The sequence below is a fragment of the Manis javanica genome, chromosome 16 (genome assembly GCF_040802235.1).
Source record: "Manis javanica isolate MJ-LG chromosome 16, MJ_LKY, whole genome shotgun sequence".
Classification (NCBI taxonomy): domain Eukaryota; kingdom Metazoa; phylum Chordata; class Mammalia; order Pholidota; family Manidae; genus Manis; species Manis javanica.
The window spans coordinates 50,573,108-50,593,505 of NC_133171.1; the positions used below are offsets into that span (position 1 = coordinate 50,573,108).

The window sequence follows — 20,398 nt, forward strand, 5'->3', positions numbered from 1 at the left end:
CAGTTTGACTGCTGAATGACCAGTGCAAAGGTAATATACAGAGCTTGTCTTTTTTTTTTTTTTTTGTATTCTGCTGCTTTGCTGGCCTTAGACTTATGGCCACATATAAGGAAAGAAACCCAGATTAATGAGATGATATTCCAAATACTGAAACAAAATAGGACATATATTTTCTATATGTAGCACTTTCTTGGCCCAGATACTCACGAGTAACTGTTGGGAAGTTGCTATAAAATACATAAAGAATTGGTCCTATTGTATGAGCTTTTATGTTACAATATAACCTTCAGGTTAGGGGACCACATGTTAAAGTCACATTGAGGCCAATTTTCCGGTTTAAATTTCAGCACAAAGGATTTACTGGAGATATTGGAAAGATTTCTCGACAGAGCTATTTAATACTAGAATGAGTTATTAGGAGCAATTGCAGATTCTCTTGGCAGTCTCTAAATATAGTTCAATTTCTCCTCTGTCCAGGATAGGTTGGGTGGGCCTACCTGAGACCAGAAGGACAGACAAGACTGGCCCATCTATCCCAAAGTTTTTGTGATTCATTATAACCCAAAGGAAGGCCTGGTACTTAAATGATTTAGTAGTTCTTTTTCATGTATTCAGGAGCCACACACCATGTTGGACTTTTACATCTAGCTTGGCTGGCTTGACTGACTGCCCCCTGCATGACCTTCATTATTGAGTTTTATTCCCATTCACTCTAAACTTTTTCTCTTGGTTGGAAATATGTGTGCTTGGCCCAGCTCAAGGGAAATTATTTAATGTATAACTCTGAACTTAATATGCTAAGTTAAGTAGTAGAAGAAAAAAATGTTTTTTTCCTCATTTGTGAAACAAATTATGTTCAAGAGAAGTGGATGCTTTTTTCAAACTGACAGAATTTTTCTAAAATTTCTGCATCAAAAGAATTTAGGGAGACTAGAAAAAGAAGAACAAATGCAACCCAAAGTCAGTAGAAGGAGGGATATCATAAAGATCAGAGCAGAAATAAATAAAATAGAGAAGAATAAAATAATAGAAAAAATCAATGACACCAAGAGCTGGTTCTTTGAGAAAAACAAAATAGACACACCCCTAGCCAGATTTACCAAGAAAAAAAAGAGAGTACACAAATAAACAAAATCAGAAATGATAAAGGAGTAGTCACAGTGGATACTACAGAAATACAAAGAATTATTAGAGAATTCTATGAAAAATAATATGCCAATAAATTGGATAATCTAGAAGAAATGGACAATTTCCTAGAAAAATACAACTTTCCTAGATTGACTCAGCAAGAAACAGAAACTCTGAACAAACCAATTACCAGCAATGAAATTGAATTTGTAATAAAAAAAACTCCCAGAAGATGAAATTCCAGGAGCAGATGGCTTCACAGCTAAATTCTAGCAAAGATTCAAAGAAAAGCTAATATCTATCCTTCTTAAAGTATTCTGTAAAGTACAAGAGGAGGGAATACTTCCAAACTCATTCTATGAGGCCAGTATCACTCTAATACTAAAACCAGACAAAGATATTCCAAAAAAAGAAAATTATAGACCAATATCCTGATGAACATAGATGCAAAAGTCCTCAACAAAATATTAGCAAACCGAATTCAAAAATACATCAAAAGGATCATCCATCACAACCAAGTGGGATTTATTCCAAGGATGCAAGAATGGTATAATGTAAATCAATGAATATCAATGAATATCATGCACCAGATTAACAAAAAGAAGGATAAAAACTTCATGACCATCTCAATAGATGCTGAGAAAGCATTTGACAAAATTCAACATCCATGCATGATAAAAACTCTCAACAAGATGGGTACAGAGTATACATACCTCAACATAATAAAGGCCATATACAACTAACCCATAGCTAACATCATACTTAATGGCAAAAATCTGAAAACTTTTCTTCTAATATCTGGAACAAGACAAGGATGTCTACTCTCACCACTTTTATTCAACATAGTACTGGATGACCTACCATGGCAATCAGACAAGACATAGAAATAAAAGGCATCCAAATGGGTAAGGAAAAAGTTGAACTGTCACTATTTGCAGATGACATGATATTATACATAGAAAACCCTAAAGACTCCACCAAAAAACTATTAGAACTAGTAATTGGATTCAACAATGTTGCAGGATACAAAATTAATACACAGAAATCTGTTGTGTTCCTATATACTAACAAAGAACTAGCAGAAAGATAAACGAGGAAAACAATTCCATTTTCAATTGCATCAAAAATAATAAGATATCTAGGAATAAACCTAACCAAGAAGATGAAAGAACTGTACTATAAGACACTCATGAGAGAAATTAAAGAAGACACAAATAAATGGAAATCTATCCCATGCTCATGGATAGGAACAATTAATATTGTCAAAATGGCCATCCTGCCCAAAGCAATTTACAGATTCAGTGCAATCCCTATCAAAATACCAACAACATTTTTAAATGAAGTAGAACAAATAATCCTAAAATTCATATGGAACCACAAAAGACACTGAATAACAGAAAGTAATCCTGAGAAAAAACAACAAAACTGGGGGTATTACACTCCCTGACTTCAAGCTGTACTACAAAGCTACAGTAATCAGAACAGTATGGTACTAGCACAAGAACAGACCCATAGATCAATGGAACAGAAAAGAGAGCCCAGACATAAACCCATGCATACATGGCCAATTAACATACAATAAAGGAGCCATGAATACACAATGGGGAAAAGACAGCCTCTTCAATAACTGTGTTATGAAAAGTGGACAACTACATGCAAGAAAATGAAACTGGATTGCTGTCTAACTCCATATACAAAAGCAAACTCAAAATGGATCAAACACCTGAATGTAAGACATGAAACCCTAAAACTATTAGAGGAAAACATAGGCAAAAATCTCTTGAACATAAGCATAAGCAATTTTTTCCTGGACACATCTCAGGCAAGAGAGAAAAATAAAAAGTGAATAAGTGGGACTATATCAAATTTAAAAGCTTCTGTACAGCAAAGGACACCATCAGCAGAACAAAAAGGGATCCTACAGCATGGGAGAATATATTCATAAGTGATTTCTCCAATAAAGGGTTAACATCCAAAATATATAAAGAACTTATATGCCTCAACACCATAAAAGCAAATAACCTGATTAAAAAACGGGCAGAGAAACCGAACAGACATTTTTCCAAAGAAAAAACATAGATGGCCAACAGGCACATGAAAAGATGCCCCACATCACTAATCATAAGGGAAATGCAAATCAAAACCATAATGAGATATCACCTCACACCAGTTAGAATGGCCACTATCCAAAAGACAAGAAATAGAAGGTGTTGGTGAGGATGTGGAGAAAAAGGGAACCCTCCTACATTGTTGGTGGGAATGTAAATTGGTACAACTGTTATGGAAGACAGTATGGAGGTTCTTCAAAAACCTAAAAATAGGAAAACCATATTACCCAGTATCTCCACTTCTAGGATTTTACCTGAAAAAAACAAAATTCCTGATTTGAAAAGATACATTCACCCCTATGTTTATTGTTGCACTATTTGCAATAGCCAAGATATGGAAGCAAGCTAAGTGTCCATCAATAGATGAATGGATGAAGAAGAAGTAGTACATATGCACGATGGAATATTATTCAGCTATAAAAGAAAAAAATAAATCCTATTTGCAACAACACATGGATGGTCCTAGTGGGTGTTATGCTAAGTGAAGTAAGCCAGGCAGAGAAAGACAAATACCATATGATTTCCCTTATTTGGGAATCTAAAAATACAGCAAAACAAAATGAACAAAATAGCAGTAGACTCATAGACACTGAGAAGTGACTGGTGGTTACCATAGGAGAGGGTTTGGGGTGGGTAGGAGGGGAAGGTAAAGGGGATAAAGGGTTACAAAAATCTCAATCATAAGATGGTTATGGAATAGTAATACAGCATGGAGAATATAGCTAATGAGTCTGTAAATCTTCCTATGTTGAAAGATAGTACCTGCATTAGTAGAGGTGAGGATTTAATAATATGGGTAACTATGAATGGATAAAGAAGATGTGGTACATATACACAATGGAATATTATTCAGCCATAAGAAGAAAAAAATCCTACCATTTGCAACAACATGGATGGAGCTAGAGGATATTATGCTCAGTGTTTTCTATATTTTTGTTTAAATTTCTGGACTAAGAATATGCTGAAAATGTATAGCAATTTTTAATGTAATGTAGAGATGTTTTTGATGCAGCGTGAATATTCAGCATTAATCTACATGACTATTTAAATGAAGTAGGCTCTGTTCCAGCTCCCCTCTGCATGTATCCATTATGTATATGGAAAGCAGATTATATTAGTGAAAATATTCTTGTGAATAGTGAAATATGTTCTTGAAAATAAAAGTAGACATGGTAAGCAATATGAGAATTTGAACTGTTTATATATGTATCCTTTTTGTGTTCCAGCTTAGTGCTTAACCTTTTAGTATCTAAACTTAACACATGTAGAATATATAAAGTGGGTAAGTTAAAGTTGTTATGAGGGCCATACTTCTCAGTTTCCTGCATGTTTAAACTTGAAGCCTTAATGTATTAATGGAACTTTGCATTTCATGTGTACACACACAAGTCTGCTAACAGATGCTAAAAATGCCAGAATGGGACTAATACAACTAATACAACTAAAAATGTTCTATGAACGTGACTGTATATATAGGGTTTAGGCATTTGTTGAGGTCACTTTTTTGATTTTTGACAAATTTGGCATAGCTGACTGGCCTTTAATATGTAAGAAGAACATTCATATGTGCCAAAGAGCATCCTTCAGTTTTGTTTGAGTGAAGGTTGTCTTAACTTTACAGTGTGCAAAGGAAAGATTCATATAACTTCATAACTTACTGCCATCAAATTCCTTTATAATTTTAGAAATGAAAAATTTTAAATATATTGGCTACAAGACAAAGTAACTTTAAAAACTTTAAATTTAGAGAAAATTGTGGTACTGCACAACTATAAGTTTCCGAGAGACAATTATGTGATTGTATCCACACTACTTGTTAAAATATAGGACAAAGTTAATTCCACTTTCTTGGAGATTTAGTTGTTTGGTCATGTAACTATGCTACTATTTTAAATAATAAGCAGAATTCTATATAGCTCTAAGTCTCAAAGAGTAGAGACAATGATTGATGCATTTAACCCTGCCTTCCTTAATCTCTCTGTCCAAACTTCTTCTTCATTCCACAGGTTTTATTGAATGCCTAGAGACTTCTGGTTAGCCTGCCCTAGGCTTAGGATGTAGTGAATTAAGATAGAATGTCTGTCTGCAATGAGAACATAGTCTTAGGGGTCAAGAAGATAAGAAAATCAGTCACTTACTGATTCAGTGGAAAGTGTAATGAGTGGAAAAGGGATAGAGAAGAACAGCTTCAGTCCTTTCTTGAGATGGTGGTGTGAAGGGGAAACTGACAGTGTAGTAGCCCCCAGAAAGAACTGTAAAGAGCAGGTGGTAATGGCACTGAGTCTGAGACTTGAAGATACAGGTGTTACACAAGCAAATACATGGGAGGAAAGAAGAAACTTAGTTGGGGCAAAGCTTTGGAAGGTGAGGCTTAGGGTGGTGGGGTGAGTTAGCCTTCCACACAAAACAACTTAAATTCAAATTTGGATGAATATGTTGGAAACCTATTGGGAACTGTAGACAGGTCAAATGTCTGGAGAAAGGATAATGTGGCAATGATGGGAACACATGAAAAGTATCCCACATTATGAAAAGCCTCATCACCTACAGAGAAAACTGGATCTTATCCTAAAAGCAATCAAAATTGAATCAGTTATGTATGTTATAGAAAAATCATTCCGGTGGCAATGTAGAGAAAGGATGAATTGGAGTCCATGAGACCATTTAGGATGGTATTACTGTAATGTAGGGTTTTCAGAGGCAAAGGCTGTCTAGGGTTAGGTAGATAGCACAAATAAGCGAAATGGGCCAAGTTCAGAAACTGGAGAACTTGGACTTAAGGCCTGTGTAAATAAAAGGAACAGTTACTGCTTGGCTTCAGTCAGTTGTTGCCATTTGGGAATGCAAAGACACCCCACCACACACATACACACATCCTGTTGCACATTCAGTATTTACTTTTGGTTTTTAGATGGGTGTCAAATGCTTTTAAAAACACGAATGGGTCAACACTATACTGACCAAACGTAATAAATTTTTGGCCAAATACAACCTAAGCCAATATATCACCAAAGTGTGTTCTTTTAAACATTGATCTTTGAAAAATGAGTTCTGTGGTCAAATAAATTAGAAGCAATTGGGACTTGACAAAACTGATTTTAAAATTCATAAGGAAAAGAAAATGTGGAAGAATAGCGAAGACAATTTTGTAGAAAAACAAAGACAAGGAGATGCCTTACCAGATGACAAACCATATCATAAATCAGTGATAATTAAAATAGTTTACTGTTGGCACAGGAGTGGACAAATAAATTAACAGGCTAGGTTGGATATTTCAAAAATAGTCTCATGTATATATGACAATTTCATTTATGATAAAGGTAGCATTTAAATATGTCAAGGAATGTTGGGTTATTTAATAACTGGTGCTGGGGGAATTAGCTCTCAACTCAGCAAGAACAAAGATAGGTTCTAACTTGTGCCATTAACAAAAAGTAAACATAAGATAAATTAAATAACATTGAAAAAATAAAACAATAAGTAGAAATGGAAAAAACACATTTATGATGTTGGAAAACAGAAAGCCCTCTTCATGATATAAAATACAAAAAACAAATTTGACTTGATCAAAATTTTTAAAAATCTGGACAGTAAAAGCCACCATAAACATTATTAAAAGGTAAGTTACTATTTAAGTAAAAAATGTGGCATGTGACAGGTTTAATATCCATAACATGGAAATAACTCCTCTTAATTCATAAGAAGGAGGCAAACAATCCATTATAAAATTAATAAAAGGACATGAAGCAGTTCCTTGAAAAGGGAATATAATCAATAAACATGAAAGTATGCTTACTGTGAATATGAAATATAAATGTGAAAATATGCTTAATCACATTATGATCAGGTAAGTGAAAAATAGAGATATGAGAGACCTCATCCCCTCACTAAATTGGCAAAATAAAATTTTGGTAAGATCAAGAGTGTGAGTCTGGGAAAACAGGAACTCTTCCATTACGGATATATATGACTGTACCTTGGTATGGCCACTTTGGAGGACATCATTGTTAGTATCTACCAAAACTGCTAAGTGTACCAGCTCTGGATCCAGAAATTTCACTTCCAAGCATCCATTGTAGAGAAATGGTAAAGGCTATTGTCCCTTCTAGCACTGTTTGCAAGAAACTGGAAAGAATTCAACTGTTCATTCACAGAGGACTGGTTAAATAAGTTACACGTTTATACTGTGAAATGCTATACAGACTTAGAGTGTAAAATAATGAGGCGGAGCTACTGACAATAAGATATATTGTTCAATGAACAAAAGAGTTGCCCCAAAAGATAGAGTATTAAACCAGTTACTTAAAAAGGCAAAAAGATATAAAACAATGCAAAAAAAGTAAGTAGATATGTATTATAATATATGTATTCTAAGGAGGAAGCAATCAATAGAAAGGAAGAAAGCAGAGATAAAGGAGAGGAGTTAACTGATGGAGAAAAGTTCCTAGGGAGAGAAAGCAATCCAGAACTTGGTTGGAAAAGATTAGCTTTGGCTAGGAGAGGGACCGATCCTCTAGGACCACAGAGGTGGAGGAAGTGATGGGGCTAATGGAGATAAATTTATGTGTGTGAGGGTGGAGGTGCAGAGTGGAGAGAAGGGCCTGGGAATTTCCTGCATAATGACCTCTATTTTCTCTTTAAAATAATGGCTTCTTCCCACTACCCTCGTGTCCTGTTATCCTCTCTGTGGATATCAGTTAATGTGATTGACTGGCTTCTCCATCTGTTCACCTCAAGCACATTTAATGTTATAAGTATCTCATTGCTATTGGGTTCTTTCTCCCTGTCACTGCAAAGAGTAGCTTGTTACTGCCATTGCATGTGCTCCCTCAAGCTGGCAATGCTCCCTGAAAACAGCAAGGTCTTAATAATGGTCCATGTCAGTGAACCAATTCCTATTGTATAAAAGAACCTGGGGAATTGCTTTCAAATGGCTTGCTTTAATACTAGTGTATCCCATTTCATACTCAGGGTTTTTCTGTTTCCTGGCATTCAGAAGACCAGGTTCCCAGCTTTCTCCCCAGAGAAGCCTATGAAACGATGCCTCACCAGCATTCTCTGCAATTTCTTTTCTTGCATCCTCACAAAGCCCTCTGTTGTTCCTCTTTAACAGTCTGCTAACTGTGAAGTTGGGAGAAGTGATCTGCCCCTTTCCTGTCCTTTAGATGTTAAGAGCTTTCCAGCAGTCTGACTTTACCTTTTATGTAAATGTTTTTAGCCACTCATTATATTGCCATTCTTGGATTCCAGACAGGGAATTGAAAAGAATTTTTAGATATCAGGCATCAAAGGAAATCGAGAGAACTACCTAAGTCCTTTCTCCTTCTGCTCTAAAATTTCTGACTTTCCTAGAGGCTGTCCACTAAGTCCTGGTACTTTCTCCCTTTGATAACTGCCTTCAGGAGAAAAACCCTGAACAGATTACCATTTTTGAGGTAGACCAGGGACATGGGACAAGCATCATGTTTAATTTTCCATGCCTATGATGGAAAATGCTGAGATATAAATAGTATAGTAAGAACAGGAGGGACTCTATCTTAAGGCTAAGATTCCATTTAAAAAACCAGGGAGTTAGGAATTAAGATTCCTAACGTATTTTATGGTAATCAGTCAATATCTATCTATCTTGAGGCAGGACAAGTAGTCCTAAATGATGTGTCCCCTCTGCTTGATAACCACTATCTTGGAGAAGAACAGGATCATGAAATTCCTTGTGTTAAGTTTATCTTACAGAATATCTAGAGGACAGACTATGGATGGTGACATAATGTCTCTCATTAGAGATAGACATCACGAGACCACATGTCAAGCCTACCACCCCAGCCAGCCCTTTACCCTATTCTTGAAAGCCTTAAAAGACAGAATGCTAAGCTTTTAAGTGCATGTGCTTTCTGAGGTTGCATGCACTGCCCTTTCTTTGAGTGTGTACTTTGCCTTAAAGCCTTCTTATTGCTCAACTTATTGCATTTTATCTCTGCAACCTTCCAGTGGTATCTTTGTTACTTTGCTATTTCATTCTATTTTCTAGACTTAAGCACTAGTCTCTGTGTTCTACTTTGGACAAGTAGGGAAAGGTTACTAAGATCTCTTGATTTGTGCTTGCAAGTTCCAGTCACCCAAGTGACCCGGACAAGACTCCAGTTATACAATCATGCTCTTTCATAGGCTGACCAAAAGTCTCCTTTCTTTGCCTTTGGGAAGTTCTCTGAACATGATCTTACACCATCCAGTGCTCTGCAGCTCCCCCAAATCCTGGAGCTTCGTTCCCATGCTGTGCGGACTCAGGAGGGTGCTAGATGCCACGTGACCCTGGCCTCAGGAGTTGGCAAGGGATTTGCCCTATGCGAAGCAGGAGTTCAGTGAACTTCCCTTTCCTCCCTTTGTTCTTCCTTCCTCTCTGCTGTCTACATGGCTGCTGCCATTCGCTGCTACTCTTGCTTCAATGAATTCCTTCCTTACCTACACTCCTCCAACCTAGTCGAGAATTCTTTCTCAGTCAGAGCCAAGAACCTTCCCCAATCCAGCTGAAGTTTCACCTAGTGTTCAGGGAGAGACCTCCCCAGATGCAGCCGCTGGACTACATTTGGTTCCATTTTCCATGCTGTTAATCTTATTACTCATGTTGCTGTTAAAGGCTCATCTTTTGCCTGCCTCTCAATGGGTGATACAGATTTTTTGTATCCCTTTTTCTGTCCTACCTTAAACCATCCTAGTTAGCGTAAATGTTATAGGCAGTACTTTGCAGGTTTTACATAACATTAATGAAACCAAGGTACTCCCAAGTGAAAGGATTGTAAATCTGCACTACATTTATACCTGTAAGATCCTCACTGTGTGCAGTGTGAGCAACAGAGTTGTGGTTTTAAGATGAGAACAAATGAAAAATATTGGAATGGGTAAGTTAATTGTATGTAATTTAATCTGTTACACTAATCTTTTTATTCTGATTAACCTTCACATTTATTTTTTAATTGAAGCCAATAAACTTAATCTCTAAGACTTATGTTATTTTTCCCATGAAATTCTTAAGAGAGCAACATTGAGGTGAATATTTCACTGGATATGATTATGACAAACACACTGGATTATTAAGTTTTTTTTAAAAGATAGTTAAATTCATTTTATAACTTGATTATGTAGTAGAAAGAATAGTATATTTGGAATCAGAGAGACATTGTTTTTAGTCTTAAGACTTAGTGTGACCTTGTTGCAGTTAACTTCACTAAAGCTCAGTTTTTTAATCTTAAAGCAGGGATATTAGAGAGAAGTCTCAGGAGAAATTCCCTAAAGAATAAAGGAGGAGGAATGTATCTGACAGGAAAAATGTCATGAAAAGGTGCAGAAAAATTTAGATATATAGATTTTGATTGACTGCTTTAAGACTAGAGTTTTTTTAGTTGATTAAGACAGTGTTGTTAATAGCACTTGATAAGATGGTATTTCTACTCTACTGTCCATAAACTAATAGAATATGTTTCTCACAGATGTTTGTGAACACTTTCTCCCTGCCCTCCTCATGTTTCTTCTCACAGGGGGCTCCTGGAAGGCCCCCCATATGATGTCTTCCCAGCCAAGACTGACCTCCCCACCTCTGCTTTCATGTCCCTCTAGTGACCACTGGTCACCACGCACCAGAATACAATCTTCAGCAGCTCTCCGTGGCCTGCAGGATGAGCTTGACATCTCTTAGCTGAACAGTCAGCTGAATAACGATCGGCCCACACATTCTGCCTTGTTTTCTGTTTCTTTACCTCATTCCTTTGTGAATGATCCCAGTCAGGTCACATCTTTCAGCTTCACACTCTTAGCTCTTAAATCCCATTAGATCATTGTGTATGCATGATACCACTCAGACCACAGTGGAGAGTGATTCACAACTTCGTGAGATGTGTTTTCATTTTATCTACTTTTCTGTTCCAAAGGGCAGTGTCCCCCTTGATTATTGTCCTTGATTATTGAAATCAAAGTGTGTTTGAATTTTCCCAAGAATGTAAACATTGTCTTTTATTTCACACAAAACTTCAGTTCAAAGGTCTTACTGAGCAAGTAATCTTGAGACTGGAAGTATAGAGAAAAAGGCTTGTAACTCAAATATAAGCCAGAACTCCATATGGTCTGGTCTGCGTACAGTGCCTCTTTTGAAGATACACAAAGGTCAGGTTGTATTCAGCCTCTTAAGGAAATGCAAAGAGTAGAAGAGTTAATTTTTAATGTGTTGCAGGCATCTTCAGTATCCACTGCTGCTTCTCACAGCATCCTCTACACCCATGGCAACTAGGATGCCCTCCCCTGCCACCCTGCAGTTCTCCATTTCCCACTCTCCACTGTCTTCCAGAACTTTTCAGATAACTCTTCCCCATAGTGTGCGCCCTTTTGTCCTTTCTTTTCTGTGCCTATCTTCACCACTTCTGGATTCCCGGGTTTCTGTTTCTACCTACTTCAACAGCTGGAGAGCCCAAAAGTTCCATTCAGCCTTGTGGGAGAAAAGAATGGAATCCCCAGGAAAATACAGTTTTCTCACTTTGCCTTTCTAATGAGAAATCCTTGCATGGGACTTTCTATACATTCTCCATACCTATAGACACATTTATAAATAAGCCATTTGGGATTTTTTGTTAAGGATTAATGTATAAATTAGAAGATTATATAGGCATAATATATGCATATGCTCATATATTTAAAATCACTTATCTTGCTAATTATTTTGTTTCACTTTGCATTGTCAGTTTTCTTTGTCCTATAAATTCACATAGCACACACAATACCAGACTTCTAATATTGTATAATAGATGCTTAAAAAATGTGGTTGATCAATTTACTGACAGAGAACTCAGTGTTACAATTTTAGGGAAAAGTGTTTTCTATTTTCTTTTGTATCCCCACAAAAGAAATGCAAAGTAACCAGTTCAGATTTTATGCAAAATTCTGCCAAATAAATTTCTATAGACAATGGATTTTTCCACATTACTGTATAAAACTTGTTTCATTTTAGTTACCTCCTTAGATGGTCATCTGAAAATGATTATGTATTTAATGAATCTAACTGTTTATTCTCAAGGGTCAGGGAAAAAATATCTGTCAGAAATGCTAAAGTAAATGCATTTTTCATAATGTAAATAAAATTAAAATGTAGCCTTCACTTTTTAATACAGTATACTGTACTTCAAACTGAAACATATTTCAGAACTGGATTGTGTTCAGAAGGGGTTATTTTCTTCTATTGAAGTTTCATACATTTCTGTTATGTTTCCAGATTTAAGCTGCTTATTATTAATACTAAGACAAAATGGTTTCTTCAGGAACTTGGGAAATAATAAACAGTCTCTTTTGGAGAGCACTTTGGCCTGAATTTGGTCCATGATCTTATGGATATGAAGCTGTTTAGTGTGCTTAAGATCTTGAAGATCCTTTCAAGGGAGACTGTTTGGATTATGTATCCCGTGATGTGTTTGCCTCTTGCAAAATTTGATTTGAAGTAGTTGGGACAAGACTGTGAACAAATCCCTAAGAATCATAGTGCTGGAAAGAACCTCAAAAGGTCCTATTTCTTAGCCCCCGTGTCCAAGGAGAAGAATTTGCAAATCATTCAAGACAGGCTATTGCTGATCCTGTTTTTGTGACACATCCAAGACTGAGAGTCCTGATTGTGCCAAAGTGACTGAGAAGCACCCAACATTCTTGTTCTCCTATCACATTTTAAAATTCATGGGAGAGATACTTAGTCTGTTTCTTGGATGGTTAATAGTATGAAGGGGTTGCCTATGACATTTAAAAATCTGTAAGATTTTTCTATGTCCATATCATTTTCATGTTTAGTTTGATTTTAAATCATAGTATTACTCTCTTAGCATTACATCTGAGTTACTTCATATGAAGTGTTGTAAAACTCAAAATTCCATAGAGGGCAGGCAACTAATCTAATAAGCCAATGAGGGCAATAGAGAGTGGCAGTATCTGTGCCTGAATCGGCGAGCCCTGGGCTGGGGGCTAAAAGCATTCAGATTGAATTTCTTTTAAAAAAGACAGTGCTAGCCGAACAAAATGCTTTACTGGCTGGATTTGGCCTATGGGCTTCTTACCCTAGTCTAATAACCAATATGTCCACTGCTACTTATAAAAACTTAAATTAATGATCCCAAGTGTATCAATTACCACTTAATCCACATTGACAGTTTAATTTTTCTAACAAAAACATTTTGTTTCTAATTTAGATATACTTGCCTTGGATATTTCTTTCCAAAATATAACTAATGATTTGATTCAACTGAGGTTAGCTGGTAACACTCTTCATTTCTCTATCATGATTTACAACTACATCAATATATCATACAAGTGAAGAAATATTTCTAAACTTCCTAAAATCAACAATGTTAGCTACTGCCTAGTTCATTCCAGCTAGAGACAGTCCTTATATGTAAATAAATCAGAGCTTGACAAATCAGAGTTCAGTGATCAATCTCCAGTGTAGAAATCCTGTCCTTCCTTTTGCAAAATGTATTTTCCCTAGAAATTTAAATTACAAAGCTAAAATGTTGTGTCATTTCTTATTTTTTAATATCTGTACAAATACAGCAAACATAAAGCTGCTACCATCTTGGAGACTGTAAACTGAAGTATTATGCTGCACATATCACATTTACAAGCTAGAAAAAATACAAACCATTTAAGTTTAGTTTTTCACTGGTGTAACTCTTTGTTTAACTAGCCCCCAAATAGAAGAGAGCTGTCTAGAAGTACCTGCATAAAGTGAGACTTCATTATGTTTGCCCAGATGAGAAGGCTTTCTTCTATATAAGCATCTCCTTATACGATGTCTAAATCAAAGTTGCCAAAAAAAATTATTATTGTGATAATGATGTAGTTCACTGAACCAAATGATACAGAAATTTGAAGACACAAACATAGTTGGAAAAATAATGGCAACAAAGTAATAAGATCATAGGTTTTATCATCAGTGTGATTACAGATCTTCCAACTACTTTTTGTCCAACAGAAGAATTGCTTCTAAGTTATTTCTGAAAAACAGATTCCAGAACTATGCTTAAACAGCTGTTAGACTCAGGAGTAGGATGGAATCAGAGAACTGGGGTGAGTCTGCCTTCACTTTTGAGGGGAAAGGTGCTGGTGAAGTGGTACCTTAAAAAAGATAATTCGATTAGCCTTAGAAATATTAAGAATCTCAGGAAAATATATACTAATAATTTTAAAAATTGTTTATTGGAACAAAACAAATACATTCACTGAGAAAATGCAAATAAACTAAATAGTACTAAGAGCAGAAGTTTTTAAGCTAACAGAAATTAGACTATATTTATGTTTGATTAAAAATCTTTGCTCAGTGCCAGCACGACTAATCTGGAACAGAGTTACCAAAATGAAGACCCTTATTTTAAATACATAATTTGCCCAATTATTCCATCTTGCCTTTCCCACAGTTCTAAGAGCCCAGGTAGCTGAAATTCACTCCTTTTAATTGGTTTTTAATTCTCAGAAATCAGTTCATTTCTGTCCACCTTAGAATAATCTTGCCAGAACATGCTTCAGAAGGGTTGATGTCTAAACCAGGGAAACTAAACTCAAATGCCTTTAACCAGGACATCCACATTACATACCTCAAGGGGGCGTGGCCTAGTAGTCTACATGAAGGACTGAGCACTGCGGCTCTGGGGGTGTGGCAGCATTCACGTGGACTACACTGTGGTTGGCACTCCTTACTGTGCACTATTGCAGACTGCCTTCTAGTCTAGGCAGGTATCATACATTTGGAAAGCAACTGACTGTGGCAAACTGGAAAACATATGTCCTTCATAAAGGCATTCACATTTAGATAAGTAGGCAAGATTCCTATAGGCAAGATTCACTGCCAGCTTATGATCTCTGGTCTAAACCAAGGTACAAAAGATGTTTTCTAGAGATTTTGCATTAGTTAGGACTCTTTTATGTTAACCAAATCCCAATTTAAAGACAAGAGAGGACTTCTTGGGTCACATAACTGGGAGCTCAGAGAATTAGAGTGCAATACAAATCAGGATTGTTGCTTGAACTATGTACAGGACACAGCCAAGATTCCTTCTCCACCCATCTGACCTTTGCTTGGCCCTGCTTCCTTAAATGCCCCTTATATGCCCCCTGCTTTATTCTTCCTTCTCAGGATTGCTTTGGCTATTCAGGGTCTTTTGTGGTTCCATATGAATTTTAGAACTATTTGTTCTAATTCATTGAAGAATACTGTCAGTATTTTGATAGGGATTGCATTGAATCTGTATAGTGCTTTAGGCAGGATGACCATTTTGGCAATATTAATTCTTCCTATCCATGAGCATGGGATGTATTTCCATTTATTGCTGGTTTCTTTAATTTCTCTCAAGAGTGTCTTGTAGTTTTCAGGGTATAGGTCTTTCACTTCCTTGGTTAGGTTTATTCCTAGGTATTTTATTCTTTTTGATGCAATTGTGAATGGAATTGTTTTCCTGATTTCTCTTTCTCCTAGTTCATTGTTAGTATATAGGAATGCAACAGATTTCTGGGTATTAATTTTGTGTCCTGCAACATTGTTGAATTCAGTTACTAGTTCTAGTAGTTTTGGAATGGATTCTTTAGGTTTTTTTTATGTACAGTGTAACATCATCTGCAAACAGTAACAATTCAACTTCTTCCTTCCTGATTGGTATGCCTTTTATTTCTTTGTGCTATCTGGCTGCCATGGCTAGGACCTCCAGAACTATGCTAAATAAAAGGGGGGACAGTGGGCATTCTTGTTTTAAAAGAAAATCTTAAAAGAAAAGCTTTCAGCTTTTTGATGTTAAGTATGATGTTGGTTGTGGGTTTGTCATATATGGCCTTTATTATGTTGTGTTGCCCTCTATACACATTTTGTTGAGAGTTTTTAATCATGAAAGGATCTTAAATTTTGTCAAATGCTTTTTCAGCATCTATGGAGATGATTATCCGATTTTTTCCTTCTTTTTGTTGATGTAGAGGATGATGTTAATAGAGTTCAAATATTGTACCATTCTTGCATCCCTGGGATAAATCCCACTAGATCATGATGTAAGATCTTTTTGATGTATTTTCAAATTCTTTGCTAATATTTTGTTGAGTATTTTTACACCTATGTTCATAGGGGATATTGGTCTGTAATTTTCTTCTTTTGTGGTGTCTTTGCCTGGTTTTGGTATTACTGTGATGTTGGCCTCATGGAATGAGTTTGGAAGTATTCTTGCCTCTTCTACTTTTTGGAAAACTTTTAAGGAGGATGTGTATTAGGCCTTCTCTAAATGTCTGATAAAATTCAGCAGTGAAGCCATCTGGTTTGGCGGTTTTGTTCTTGGGTAGTATTTTGAGCACTGATTCAATTTCATTGCTGGTATTTGGTCTGTTCAGATTTTCTGTTTCTTCCTGGGTCAGCCTTGGAAGGTTGTATTTTTCTAGAAAGTTGTCCATTTCTTCTAGGTTATCCAATTTGTTAGCATATAATTTTTCATAGCATTCTCTAATAATTCTTTGTATTTCTGTGGTGTTTGTAGTGATTTTTCCTTTCTCATTTCTGATTCTGTTTATGTGTGTAGACTATTTTTTTCTTGATAAGTCTGGCTAGAGGTTTATCTATTTTATTTCCTCAGAGAACCAGCTCTTGGTTTCATTAATCCTTTCTATTGTTTTATTCTTCTCAATTTTATTTCTTCTCTGATCTTTATTATGTCCCTCCTACTGACTTTGGGCCTAATTTGTTCTTTTTCTAGTTTCGTTAATTGTGCATTTAGATTGTTCATTTGAGATTGTTCTTCTTTCTTGAGATAGGCCTGAATTGCAATATACTTTCCCCTTAAAACTGCCTTCACTGTGTCCCACAGAACTTGTGGCCTTGAGCTGTTGTTTTCATTTGTCTCCAGATATTGCTTGATCTCTGTTTTAATTTGGTCATTGATCCATAGATTATTTAGGAGCATGTTTTTAAGCCTCCATGTGTTTGTGGCCTTTTTGTTTTCTTTGTATGATTTATTTCTAGTTTCATACCTTTGTGATCTGAGAAGTTGATTAGTACAATTTCAATCTTTTTGAATTTACTGAGGCTCTTTTTTTGGCCTAGTATATGATCTATTCTTGAAAATGTTCCATGTGCACTTGAGAAGTGGGTGTATCCTTTTGCTTTTGGGTGGAGTGTTCTGTAGATGTCTGTTAGGTCCATCTGTTCTAATTTGTTGTTCAGTGCTTCTGTCGTCTTACTTATTTTCTGTCTGGTTGATCTGTTCATTGGAGTGAGTGGTGTGTTGAAGTCTCCTAAAATGAATGCATTGCATTCTATTTCCCCCTTTAATTCTGTTAGTATTTGTTGTGCATATTTCTGTGCTCCTATGTTGGGTGCATAGATATGTATAATGGTTATACCCTCTTTATCATTATGTAATGTCCTTCTTTGTCTCTTGTTACTTTCTTTGTTTTGAAGTCTATTTTGTCTGATACAAGCATTGCAACTCCTACTTTTTTCTCCCTATTGTTTGCATGAAATATCTTTTTCCATCCCTTCACTTTTCGTCTGTATGTCTTTGGGTTTGAAGTGAGTTTCTTATAAGCAGCATATAGATGGGTCTTGCTTTTTTATCCATTCTGTAACTCTGTGTCTTTTCATTGGTACATTCAGTCCTTTTACATTTAGGGTGATTATCAATAGATATGTGCTTATTGCCATTGCAGGCTTTGGATTTGTGGTTACCAGGGGTTCAAGGGCAGCTTCTTTACTATCTAACAGTCTAACTTAAGTTGTTCATTATGCAATTATAAACACAATCTAAAGTTTCTTTTTTTATCCTCCCTTCTTTTTCTTTCTCCTCTACTGCTTATATGTTAGGTGCCATATTCTGTACTCTTTGTGTATCCCTTGACTGACTTTGTGGGTAGCTGATTTAATTTTGCATTTGGTTAGTAATTAATTGGCCTGCTTCCTTTACTGTGGTTTTATTTTCTCTGGTCACAGCTATTTAGCCTTAGGAGCACTTCCATTTAGAGCAGTCCCTTCAAAATATACTGTAGAGATGGTTTGTGGGAGGTAAATTCCCTCAACTTTTGCTTATCTGGAAATTGTTCAATCCCTCCTTCAAATTTAAATGATAATTTTGCTGGGTAGAGTATTCTTGGTTCTAGGCCCTTCTGTTTCATTGCATTAAATATATCATGCCACTCCTTTCTGGCCTGTAAGGTTTCTGCTGTGAAGTCTGATGATAGCCTGATGGTTTGTAGGTGATCTTTTTTCTCTCTCTGGTTGCTTTTAATACTCTGTCCTTGTCCTTGATCTTTGCCACTTCAATTATTATTTGTCTTGGTGTTGTCTTCACTGGGTCCCTTGTGTTAGGAGTTCTGTGTGCTTCCATGACCTCAGAGACTATTTCCTTCCCCAGATTGGGGAAGTTTTCAACAATTATTTCTTCAAAGACACTTTCTATCCCTTTTTCTCTCTCTTCTTCTTCTGGTACCCCTATAACACGAATATTGTTCCATTTGGATTGGTTACACAGTTTTCTCAATATTCTTTCATTCTTGGAGATCCTTTTTTCTCTCTATGCCTCAGCTTCTTTGTATTCCTATTCTCTAATTTCTATTCCATTTACTGTCTTCTCTACCTCTTCTAATCTACTTTTAAATCCCTCCATTGTATGTTTCTTTTCAGATACTGTATTTTTCAATGTGTGTATCTCTCTTTAATTCATCCCTTAGCTCTTGAATATTTTTCTATAGCTCCATTAGTCTGTTTATGATTTTTATTTTGAAATCTTTTTCAGGAAGATTGGTGATTTCAGTTTCACTGAGCCCTCTTTCTGCTGTTTGAGGGATTTTGGATTGAACAAGGTTCTTCTGCCTTTTCATAATCCTATTGGATAATGTGGAATACATGCTTTGTGTAGGCAGTGCCCTTTAGTGCCCAGAATCTATACTCTTCAGAGCTGCCCAGGGGTAATGGCAGGGGTCGCAGGCTTGTGGTACTGGTGCCTACTGGGAGAAGAGAGCTCTTTCCTGCTTCCCAGCTGCAGTGCCTGCCTCCACTGCCAGGGCCAGTTAGACGTGTGTGCAGGGAGCAGCCTCTTGGATATGCCTCTGTAGCTTCCATAGACAGGGCTGCCTTCCTCTGGTCTGGAACGATGGTGGGCATCACAGGTGAGCCTTGTTGGTGCCTGCCAGCAGGAGAGAGCTCTTTCCTGCTTCCCAGTGGCGGTGCCTGCCTCCATGATCAGAGCCAGTGAGCGTGCAGGGAGGAGCCTCTGCATTAAGCCCCTATAGGTGCTGTAGGCGTGGCTTCCTTCTGACTAGCCTGGTGCAATGGCCAGGCGGCAGGAGCCGCAGATTGCTTATTGCAGTGGGGGTCCTTGGAGCTGCATTGTCTGCCAGTGGGGATGGAGCACCTGAAGCTCCTGAAAGTTCCCAACATGCTGGGCTGAGTGTTCCAGGTGATTTTGTCCACCCGTTCCTTATCCTCAGTAGCGAGCTCTGTGTAATCCTTACCCCTTTAGCATCCCTCTGATTGGTAAGAAGTCTTTCAAAGCACCTGCCTTTCTTTTGTCCCAGAGCAGCCAGTGTGGGAACCTGTTCTCCACTAGCAGCTAGAATCTCAGTCTCTTCAAGTATTCCGCCTGTGTTTGCTTTCCAACCCCTCTAATCTCCACAGCACTATGCAATGTGGGTTTGTGCTCCCAGAGTAGATCTCCTGGGCTGAGTATTAGAAGTTCTGGGCTTCTTCTCCCTCCCCGCTCTGTTTCTCTTCCTCCCACTGGTGGGCTGGGGTGAGGGAAGGGCTTGGGTCCCACCAGATCACAGCTTTGTTACTTTACTCTATTCCCTGAGATCTTCCTTTTTCCCAGATATATGCTGGCTGCTTCAATCTTCTTTCTGGTCATTCTTTTAGAATTAGTTGTATTTGCTCTATTTTCGTATTATATGTGTAAAACCAAGGAAATTTTAATAAAGGTTTTGATACATCAGTATTGGTTCATTGTGACAATATAATACTAATACTAATGTAAGATATATAATATAATACTAATGTAAGATATCACCAATAGGGGACTAAGGGTAGGGTATATGTGAACTCTATACTGTCTTTGAAACTTTTCTGTAAATTTGAAACTATTCTAAATAAAATTTTCATTCATATTAAACAAAAACAAATATTT

At 36.8% G+C, this 20,398-nt stretch overlaps 2 protein-coding genes across 4 annotated transcripts in view; one reads left to right on the forward strand and one right to left on the reverse strand.

The window, feature by feature from the left end:
- DAAM2 (dishevelled associated activator of morphogenesis 2) overlaps positions 1 to 20,398 on the reverse strand; it is a 710,965-nt gene that overhangs the window by 224,535 nt on the left and 466,032 nt on the right. The gene's annotated exons all lie outside the window — the stretch shown is intronic.
- Positions 1 to 20,398, forward strand: part of KIF6 (kinesin family member 6) — a 351,956-nt gene that overhangs the window by 51,868 nt on the left and 279,690 nt on the right. The window lies entirely within an intron of this gene.